Raw genomic sequence first — 15,122 nt, 5'->3', positions numbered from 1 at the left:
CACCGACGCAGCCACACACACACACACCGACGCAGCCACACACACCACACACCGACGGCAGCCACACACACACACCGACGCAGCCACACACACACACCGACGCAGCCCACCACACACACCGACGCAGCCACACACACACACCGACGCAGCCACACACACACACCGACGCAGCCACACACACACCGACGCAGCCACACACACACACCGACGCAGCCACACACACACACCGACGCAGCCACACACACACCGACGCAGCCACACACACACCGACGCAGCCCACACACACCGACGCAGCCACACACACACACCGACGCAGCCACACACACACACCGACGCAGCCACACACACACACCGACGCAGCCACACACACACACCGACGCAGCCACACACACACACCGACGCAGCCACACACACACACCGACGCAGCCACACACACACACCGACGCAGCCACACACACACACCGACGCAGCCACACACACACCGACGCAGCCACACACACACCGACGCAGCCACACACACCGACCACCACACACCGACGCAGCCACACACACACACCGACGCAGCCACACACACACCGACGCAGCCACACACACACCGACGCAGCCACACACACACCGACGCAGCCACACACACACCGACGCAGCCACACACACCCCCCCACACACACCGACGCAGCCACACACACACACCGACGCAGCCACACACACCGACGCAGCCACACACACACCGACGCAGCCACACACACACCGACGCAGCCACACACACACGACCAGCCACACAGCACCGACCACCACACACACCGACGCAGCCCACACACACACCGACGCAGCCACACACACACCGACGCAGCCACACACACACCGACGCAGCCACACACACACCGACGCAGCCACACACACACCGACGCAGCCACACACACACCGACGCAGCCACACACACACCGACGCAGCCACCCACACACACCCGACGCAGCCCACACACACACACCGACGCAGCCACACACACACCGACGCAGCCACACACACACACCGACGCAGCCACACACACACCGACGCAGCCACACACACACCGACGCACAGCCACACACACACACACACCGACGCAGCCACACACACACACCGACGCAGCCACACACACACACCGACGCAGCCACACACACACACCGACGCAGCCACACACACACCGACGCAGCCACACACACACACCGACGCAGCCACACACACACACCGACGCAGCACACACACACACCGACGCAGCACACACACACACCGACGCAGCCACACACACACACCGACGCAGCCACACACACACACCGACGCAGCCACACACACACCGACGCAGCCACACACACACACCGACGCAGCCACACACACACCGACGCAGCCACACACACACACCGACGCAGCCACACACACACACCGACGCAGCCACACACACACACCGACGCAGCCACACACACACCGACGCAGCCACACACACACCGACGCAGCCACACACACACCGACGCAGCACACACACACACCGACGCAGCCACACACACACACACCGACGCAGCCACACACACACACCGACGCAGCCACACACACACACACACACCGACGCAGCCACACACACACACCGACGCAGCCACACACACACACCGACGCAGCCACACACACACCGACGCAGCCACACACACACCGACGCAGCCACACACACACCGACGCAGCCACACACACACACCGACGCAGCCACACACACACACACACCGACGCAGCCACACACACACCGACGCAGCCACACACACACCGACGCAGCCACACACACACCGACGCAGCCACACACACACACCGACGCAGCCACACACACACACCGACGCAGCCACACACACACACCGACGCAGCCACACACACACCGACGCAGCCCACACACACACACCGACGCAGCCACACACACACACCGACGCAGCCACACACACACCGACGCAGCCACACACACACCGACGCAGCCACACACACACCGACGCAGCCCACACACACACACCGACGCAGCCACACACACACCGACGCAGCCACACACACACCGACGCAGCCACACACACACACCGACGCAGCCACACACACACACCGACGCAGCCTCACACACACACCGACGCAGCCACACACACACCGACGCAGCCACACACACACACCGACGCAGCCACACACACACCGACGCACCCACACACACCGACACACACACACACACCGACGCAGCCACACACACACACACCGACGCAGCCACACACACACCGACGCAGCCACACACACACCGACGCAGGCCACACACACACCGACGCAGCCACACACACACCGACGCAGCCACACACACACCGACGCAGCCACACACACCGACGCAGCCACACACACACCGACGCAGCCACACACACACACCGACGCAGCCACACACACACCGACGCAGCAGCCACACACACACCGACGCAGCCACACACACACCGACGCAGCCACACACACACCGACGCAGCCACACACACACACGACGCAGCCACACACACACACCGACGCAGCCACACACACACCGACGCAGCACACACACACCGACGCAGCCACACACACACCGACGCAGCCACACACACACCGACGCAGCCACACACACACACCGACGCAGCCACACACACACCGACGCAGCCACACACACACCGACGCAGCCACACACACACCGACGCAGCCACACACACACACCGACGCAGCCACACACACACCGACGCAGCCACACACACACCGACGCAGCCACACACACACACCGACGCAGCCACACACACACACCGACGCAGCCACACACACACACCGACGCAGCCACACACACACACCGACGCAGCCACACACACACACCGACGCAGCCACACAACACACACCGACGCAGCCACACACACACCGACGCAGCCACACACACACCGACGCAGCCACACACACACCGACGCAGCCACACACACACACCGACGCAGCCACACACACACACCGACGCAGCCACACACACACACCGACGCAGCCACACACACACCGACGCAGCCACACACACACCGACGCAGCACACACACACCGACGCAGCCACACACACACCGACGCAGCCACACACACACCGACGCAGCCACACACACACACCGACGCAGCCACACACACACACCGACGCAGCCACACACACAACACACCGACGCAGCCCACACACACACACCGACGCAGCCACACACACACACCGACGCAGCCACACACACACACCGACGCAGCCACACACACACCGACGCAGCCACACACACACCGACGCAGCCACACACACACCGACGCAGCCACACACACACACACCGACGCAGCCACACACACACACCGACGCAGCCACACACACACACCGACGCAGCCACACACACACACGACGCAGCCACACACACACACCGACGCAGCCACACACACACACCGACGCAGCCACACACACACACGACGCAGCCACACACACACACCGACGCAGCCACACACACACACCGACGCAGCCACACACACACACCGACGCAGCCACACACACACCGACGCAGCACACACACACCGACGCAGCCACACACACACCGACGCAGCCACACACACCACACCACACACCACCGACGCAGCACACACACACACCGACGCAGCCACACACACACCGACGCAGCCACACACACACCGACGCAGCCACACACACACACGACGCAGCCACACACACACCGACGCAGCCACACACACACACCGACGCAGCCACACACACACACACGACGCAGCCACACACACACCGACGCAGCCACACACACACACCGACGCAGCACACACACACCGACGCAGCCACACCACACCGCAGCACACACACACCGACGCAGCCACACACACACACCGACGCAGCCACACACACACCGACGCAGCCACACACACACCGACGCAGCCACACACACACCGACGCAGCCACACACACACCGACGCAGCCACACACACACACCGACGCAGCCACACACACAACACACACCGACGCAGCCACACACACACCGACGCAGCCACACACACACCGACGCAGCCACACACACCACCGACGCAGCCACACACACACCGACGCAGCCACACACACACCGACGCAGCCACACACACACACCGACGCAGCCACACACACACACCGACGCAGCCACACACACACCGACGCAGCCACACACACACCGACGCAGCCACACACACACCGACGCAGCCACACACACCCCACACACACCGACGCAGCCACACACACACCGACGCAGCCACACACACACCGACGCAGCCACACACACACCGACGCAGCCACACACACACACCGACGCAGCCACACACACACCGACGCAGCCACACACACACACCGACGCAGCCACACACACACCGACGCAGCCACACACACACACCGACGCAGCCACACACACACACACCGACGCAGCCACACCACACACACCGACGCAGCCACACACACACCGACGCAGCCACACACACACACGACGCAGCCACACACACACCGACGCAGCCACACACACACACCGACGCAGCCACACACACACACCGACGCAGCCACACACACACCGACGCAGCCACACACACACCGACGCAGCCACACACACACCGACGCAGCCACACACACACCGACGCAGCCACACACACCGACGCAGCCACACACACACCGACGCAGCCACACACACACCGACGCAGCCACACACACACCGACGCAGCCCACACACACACCGACGCAGCCACACACACACCGACGCAGCCACACACACACACCGACGCAGCCACACACACACACCGACGCAGCCACACACACACCGACGCAGCCACACACACACACCGACGCAGCCACACACACACACGACGCAGCCACACACACACCGACGCAGCCACACACACACCGACGCAGCCACACACACACACCGACGCAGCCACACACACACCGACGCAGCACACACACACCGACGCAGCCACACACACACCGACGCAGCCACACACACCCACACACACCGACGCAGCCACCACACACACACACCGACGCAGCCACACACACACCGACGCAGCCACACACACACCGACGCAGCCACACACACACACCGACGCAGCCACACACACACCGACGCAGCCACACACACACCGACGCAGCCACACACACACCGACGCAGCCACACACACACCGACGCACCACACACACACCGACGCAGCCCACACACACACCGACGCAGCCCACACACACACCGACGCAGCCACACACACACCGACGCAGCCACACACACACACCGACGCAGCCACACACACACCACTGCACCACACACCGACGCAGCCCACACACACACACCGACGCAGCCACACACACACACCGACGCAGCCACACACACACCGACGCAGCCACACACACACACCGACGCAGCCACACACACACCGACGCAGCCACACACACCCGACGCAGCCACCACACACACCGACGCAGCCACACACACACACCGACGCAGCCACACACACACCGACGCAGCCACACACACACCGACGCAGCCACACACACACACCGACGCAGCCACACACACACACCGACGCAGCCCACACACACACCGACGCAGCCACACACACACCGACGCAGCCACACACACACCGACGCAGCCACACACACACCGACGCAGCCACACACACACCGACGCAGCCACACACACACCGACGCAGCCACACACACACCGACGCAGCCCACACACACACCGACGCAGCCACACACCACACACCGACGCAGCCACACACACACACCGACGCAGCCACACACACACACCGACGCAGCCACACACACACACCGACGCAGCCACACACACACACCGACGCAGCCACACACACACCGACGCAGCCACACACACACCCGACGCAGCCACACACACACCGACGCAGCCACACACACACCGACGCACGCGCACACACACACACCGACGCAGCCACACACACACCGACGCAGCCACACACACACCGACGCAGCCACACACACACACCGACGCAGCCACACACACACACGACGCAGCCACACACACACACCGACGCAGCCACACACACACACACCGACGCAGCCACACACACACCACGACGCAGCCAACACACACCGACGCAGCCACACACACACACCGACGCAGCCACACACACACCGACGCAGCCACACACACACCGACGCAGCCACACACACCGACGCAGCCACACACACACCGACGCAGCCACACACACACCGACGCAGCCACACACACACCGACGCAAGCCACACACACACCGACGCAGCCACACACACACCGACGCAGCCACACACACACCGACGCAGCCACACACACACACCGACGCAGCCACACACACCCCGAGCACCCACACCGACGCAGCCCACACACACACACCGACGCAGCCACACCACACACCGACGCAGCCACACACACACCACGCAGCACACACACACCGACGCAGCCACACACACACCGACGCAGCCACACACACACCGACCAGCCACACACACACCGACGCAGCCACACACACACACCGACGCAGCCACACACACACACCGACGCAGCCACACACACACCGACGCAGCCACACACACACACCGACGCAGCCACACACACACACCGACGCAGCCACACACACACACCGACGCAGCCACACACACACACCGACGCAGCCACACACACACACACCGACGCAGCCACACACACACACCGACGCAGCCACACACACACCGACGCAGCCACACACACACCGACGCAGCCACACACACACCGACGCAGCCACACACACACCGACGCAGCCACACACACACACCGACGCAGCCACACACACACACCACCGACGCAGCCACACACACACACCGACGCAGCCACACACACACCGACGCAGCCACACACACACCGACGCAGCCACCACACACACCGACGCAGCCACACACACACACACCGACGCAGCCACACACACACACACCGACGCAGCCACACACACACACACACCCGACGCAGCCACACACACACACACCGACGCAGCCACCACACACACACGACGCAGCCACACACACACCGACGCAGCCACACACACACCGACGCAGCCACACACACACCGACGCAGCCACACACACACCGACGCAGCCACACACACCACACACACCGACGCAGCCACACACACACACACCCGACGCAGCCACACACACACCCACCGACGCAGCCACACACACACCGACGCAGCCACACACACACACCGACGCAGCCACACACACACACCGACGCAGCCACACACACACCGACGCAGCCACACACACACACCGACGCAGCCACACACACACACCGACGCAGCCACACACACACCGACGCAGCCACACACACACCGACGCAGCCACACACACACCGACGCAGCCACACACACACCGACGCAGCCACACACACACCGACGCAGCCACACACACACCGACGCAGCCACACACACACCGACGCAGCCACACACACACCGACGCAGCCACACACACACACCGACGCAGCCACACACACACCGACGCAGCCACACACACACACACCGACGCAGCACACACACACACACCGACGCAGCCACACACACACACCGACGCAGCCACACACACACCGACGCAGCCACACACACACCGACGCAGCCACACACACACCGACGCAGCCACACACACACCGACGCAGCCACACACACACACCGACGCAGCCACACACACACCGACGCAGCCACACACACACACCGACGCAGCCACACACACACCGACGCAGCCACACACACACCGACGCAGCCACACACACACCGACGCAGCCACACACACACCGACGCAGCCACACACACACACCGACGCAGCCACACACACACCGACGCAGCCACACACACCACCGACGCAGCCACACACACCGACGCAGCCACACACACACACCGACGCAGCCACACACACACACCGACGCAGCCACACACACACCGACGCAGCCACACACACACCGACGCAGCCACACACACACACCGACGCAGCCACACACACACACCGACGCAGCCACACACACACCGACGCAGCCACACACACCGACGCAGCCACACACCACACCGACGCAGCCACACACACACCGACGCAGCCACACACACACCGACGCAGCCACACACACACCGACGCAGCCACACACACACCGACGCAGCCACACACACACACCGACGCAGCCACACACACACCGACGCAGCCCACACACACACACCGACGCAGCCACACACACACACCGACGCAGCCACACACACACACCGACGCAGCCACACACACACCGACGCAGCCACACCACACCGACGCAGCCACACACACCGACGCAGCCACACACACACACCGACGCAGCCACACACACACACACCGACGCAGCCACACACACACACCGACGCAGCCACACACACACCGACGCAGCCACACACACACACCGACGCAGCCACACACACACACACCGACGCAGCCACACACACACCCGACGCAGCCACACACACACACCGACGCAGCCACACACACACACCGACGCAGCCACACACACACACACACACCGACGCAGCCACACACACACCGACGCAGCCACACACACACCGACGCAGCCACACACACACCGACGCAGCCACACACACACCGACGCAGCCACACACACACCGACGCAGCACACACACACACCGACGCAGCCACACACACACACCGACGCAGCCACACACACACACCGACGCAGCCACACACACACACCGACGCAGCCACACACACACACCGACGCAGCCACACACACCACGCAGCCACACACACCGACGCAGCCACACACACACACACCGACGCAGCCACACACACACCGACGCAGCCACACACACACACCGACGCAGCCACACACACACACCGACGCAGCCACACACACACACCGACGCAGCCACACACACACCGACGCAGCCACACACACACCGACGCAGCCACACACACACCGACGCAGCCACACACACACACACACCGACGCAGCCACACACACACCGACGCAGCCACACACACACCGACGCAGCCACACACACACCGACGCAGCCACACACACACCGACGCAGCCACACACACACACCGACGCAGCCACACACACACCGACGCAGCCACACACACACCGACGCAGCCACACACACACCGACGCAGCCACACACACCGACGCAGCCACACACACACGACGCAGCCACACACACACCGACGCAGCCACACACACACCGACGCAGCCACACACACACCGACGCAGCCACACACACACCGACGCAGCCACACACACACACACCGACGCAGCCACACACACACACACCGACGCAGCCACACACACACCGACGCAGCCACACACACACCGACGCAGCCACACACACACCGACGCAGCCACACACACACCGACGCAGCCACACACACACACCGACGCAGCCACACACACACACCGACGCAGCCACACACACACCGACGCAGCCACACACACACACACCGACGCAGCCACACACACACACACCGACGCAGCCACACACACACCGACGCAGCACACACACACCGACGCAGACACACACACACACCGACGCAGCCACACACACACCGACGCAGCCACACACACACCGACGCAGCCACACACACACCGACGCAGCCACACACACACCGACGCAACCACACACACACCGACGCAGCCCACACACACACCGACGCAGCCACACACACACACCGACGCAGCCACACACACACACACCGACGCAGCCACACACACACACACACCGACGCAGCCACACACACACACCGACGCAGCCACACACACACCGACGCAGCCACACACACACCGACGCAGCCACACACACACCGAAGCAAGCCACACACACACCGACGCAGCCACACACACACACCGACGCAGCCACACACCGACGCAGCCACACACACCGACGCAGCCACACACACACCGACGCAGCCACACACACACCGACGCAGCCACACCACACACACACACCGACGCAGCCACACACACACACACACCGACGCAGCCACACACACACACCGACGCAGCCACACACACACACACCGACGCAGCCACACACACACCGACGCAGCCACACACACACCGACGCAGACACACACACACACCGAGCGCAGCCACACACACACCGACGCAGCCACACACACACCGACGCAGCCACACACACCGACGCAGCCACACACACACCGACGCAGCCACCACACACACACGACGCTGCCACACACACACAGACGCAACCACACACACACACCGACGCAACCACACACACACCGACGCAACCACACACACACCGACGCAGCCACACACACACCGACGCAGCCACACACACACCGACGCAGCCACACACACACCCACTGTGCAGCCACACCGACGCAGCCGCACACACACACACCGACGCAGCCGCACACACACACACCGACGCAGCCGCACACACACACACCGACGCAGCCGCACACACACCGACGCAGCCACACACACACCGACGCAGCCACACACACACACACACACACCGACGCAGCCACCACACACACCGACGCAGCCACACACACACACAGCCACACACACACCGACGCAGCCACACACACACCGACGCAGCCACACACACACCGACGCAGCCACACACACACCACACACACACCGACGCAGCCACACACACACCGACGCAGCCACACACACACACACCGACGCAGCCACACACACACACACCGACGCAGCCACACACACACACACCGACGCAGCCACACACACACCACACACACACCGACGCAGCCACACACACACACCGACGCAGCCACACCACACACACCGACGCAGCCACACACACACACCGACGCAGCCACACACACACCGACGCAGCCACACACACCCGACGCAGCCACACCACACACACCGACGCAGCCACACACACACACCGACGCAGCCACACACACACCGACGCAGCCACACACACACACCGACGCAGCCACACACACACCGACGCAGCCACACACACCGACGCAGCCACACACACACCGACGCAGCCACACACACACCGACGCAGCCACACACACACACCGACGCAGCCACACACACACCGACGCAGCCACACACACACCGACGCAGCCACACACACACACCGACGCAGCCACACACACACACCGACGCAGCCACACACACACACCGACGCAGCCACACACACACACCGACGGCAGCCACACACACACACCGACGCAGCCACACACACACACCGACGCAGCCACACACACACACCGACGCAGCCACACACACACACCGACGCAGCCACACACACACCGACGCAGCCACACCACACCGACGCAGCCACACACACACCGACGCAGCCACACACCCACACCGACGCAGCCACACACACACACCGACGCAGCCACACACACACCGACGCAGCCACACACACACCGACGCAGCCACACACACACCCCACACACACCGACGCAGCCACACACACACACACCGACGCAGCCACACACACACCGACGCAGCCACACACACACCGACGCAGCCACACACACACGACGCAGCCACACACCGACGCAGCCACACACACACCGACGCAGCCACACACACACCGACGCAGCCACACACACACCGACGCAGCCACACACACACCGACGCAGCCCACACACACACCGACGCAGCCACACACACCGACGCACACACACACACACACCGACGCAGCACACACACCCACGCCACACACACCGACGCAGCCACACACACACCCGACGCAGCCACACACACACACCGACGCACCACACACACACCGACGCACCACACACACACCGACGCAGCCACACACACACCGACGCAGCACACAACACACCGACGCAGCCACACACACACCGACGCAGCCACACACACACCGCAGCCACCACACACACCGACGCAGCCACACACACACCGACGCAGCCACACACACACACCGACGCAGCACACACACACACCGACGCAGCCACACACACACCAACCGACGCAGCCACACACACACCGACGCAGCCACACACACACCGACGCAGCCACACACACACACCGACGCAGCCACACCACACACCGACGCAGCCACACACACACCGACGCAGCCACACACACACCGACGCAGCCACACACACCACCGACGCAGCCACACACACACCGACGCAGCCACACACACCGACGCAGCCACACACACACACCGACGCAGCCACACACACACACCGACGCAGCCACACACACACCGACGCAGCCACACACACACCGACGCAGCCACACACACACCGACGCAGCCACACACACACCGACGCAGCCACACACACACACCGACGCAGCCACACACACACACCGACGCAGCCACACACACACACCGACGCAGCCACACACACACCGACGCAGCCACACACACACCGACGCAGCCACACACACACGACGCAGCCACACACACACCGACGCAGCCACACACACACACCGACGCAGCCACACACACACCGACGCAGCCACACACACACCGACGCAGCCACACACACACCGACGCAGCCACAGCACCAGCCACACACACCACACCACCACACACACCGACGCAGCCACACACACACCGACGCAGCCACATACACCGACGCAGCCACACACACACCGACGCAGACACACACACACCGACGCAGCCACACACACACCGACGCAGCCACACACACCGACGCAGCCACACACACACCGACGCAGCCACACACACACCGACGCAGCCACACACACACCGACGCAACCACACACACACCGACGCAACCACACACACACCGACGCAACCACACACACACCGACGCAGCCACACACACACCGACGCAGCCACACACACACACACCGACGCAGCCACACACACACCCACTGTGCACCCACACCGACGCAGCCGCACACACACACACCGACGCAGCCACACACACACACCGACGCAGCCACACACACACACCGACGCAGCCACACACACACCGACGCAGCCACACACACACCGAAGCAAGCCACACACACACCGACGCAGCCACACACACACACCGACGCAGCCACACACACACACCGACGCAGCCACACACACACACCGACGCAGCCACACACACACACCGACGCAGCCACACACACACCGACGCAGCCACACACACACACACACCGACGCAGCCACACACACACACACACCGACGCAGCCACACACACACACACCGACGCAGCCACACACACACACACCGACGCAGCCACACACACACACACCGACGCAGCCACACACACACACCGACGCAGCCACACATACACCGACGCAGCCACACACACACCGACGCAGCCACACACACCGACGCAGCCACACACACACCGACGCAGCCACACACACACCGACGCAGCCACACACACACAGACGCAACCACACACACACCGACGCAACCACACACACACCGACGCAACCACACACACACCGACGCAGCCACACACACACCGACGCAGCCACACACACACACACCGACGCAGCCACACACACACCCACTGTGCACCCACACCGACGCAGCCGCACACACACACACCGACGCAGCCGCACACACACACACCGACGCAGCCACACACACACCGACGCAGCCACACACACACCGCCGCAGCCACACACACACACACCGACGCAGCCACACACACACCGACGCAGCCACACACACACCGACGCAGCCACACACACACCGACGCAGCCACACACACACACACCGACGCAGCCACACACACACACACCGACGCAGCCACACACACACACACACACCGACGCAGCCACACACACACACACCGACGCAGCCACACACACACACACCGACGCAGCCACACACACACACCGACGCAGCCACACACACACCGACGCAGCCACACACACCGACGCAGCCACACACACACACACCGACGCAGCCACACACACACACCGACGCAGCCACACACACACCGACGCAGCCACACACACACCGACGCAACCACACACACACCGACGCAACCACACACACACCGACGCAGCCACACACACACCGACGCAGCCACACACACACACACCGACGCAGCCACACACACACCCACTGTGCACCCACACCGACGCAGCCGCACACACACACACCGACGCAGCCGCACACACACACACCGACGCAGCCACACACACACCGACGCAGCCACACACACACCGCCGCAGCCACACACACACACACCGACGCAGCCACACACACACCGACGCAGCCACACACACACCGACGCAGCCACACACACACCGATGCAGCCACACACACACACACCGACGCAGCCACACACACACACACACACCGACGCAGCCACACACACACACACCGACGCAGCCACACACACCGACGCAGCCACACACACACACCGACGCAGCCACACACACACCGACGCAGCCACACACACCGACGCAGCCACACACACACACACCGACGCAGCCACACACACACACACCGACGCAGCCACACACACACACCGACGCAGCCACACACACACCGACGCAGCCACACACACCGACGCAGCCACACACACACACACCGACGCAGCCACACACACACACCGACGCAGCCACACACACACCGACGCAGCCACACACACACCGACGCAGCCACACACACACCGACGCAACCACACACACACCGACGCAACCACACACACACCGACGCAGCCACACACACACCGACGCAGCCACACACACACACACCGACGCAGCCACACACACACCCACTGTGCACCCACACCGACGCAGCCGCACACACACACACCGACGCAGCCGCACACACACACACCGACGCAGCCACACACACACCGACGCAGCCACACACACACCGCCGCAGCCACACACACACACACCGACGCAGCCACACACACACCGACGCAGCCACACACACACCGACGCAGCCACACACACACCGACGCAGCCACACACACACACACCGACGCAGCCACACACACACACACACACCGACGCAGCCACACACACACACACCGACGCAGCCACACACACCGACGCAGCCACACACACACACCGACGCAGCCACACACACACCGACGCAGCCACACACACCGACG

The sequence above is a fragment of the Ascaphus truei genome, chromosome 22 (genome assembly GCF_040206685.1).
Source record: "Ascaphus truei isolate aAscTru1 chromosome 22, aAscTru1.hap1, whole genome shotgun sequence".
Classification (NCBI taxonomy): domain Eukaryota; kingdom Metazoa; phylum Chordata; class Amphibia; order Anura; family Ascaphidae; genus Ascaphus; species Ascaphus truei.
This window is presented reverse-complemented; position numbering follows the sequence as displayed.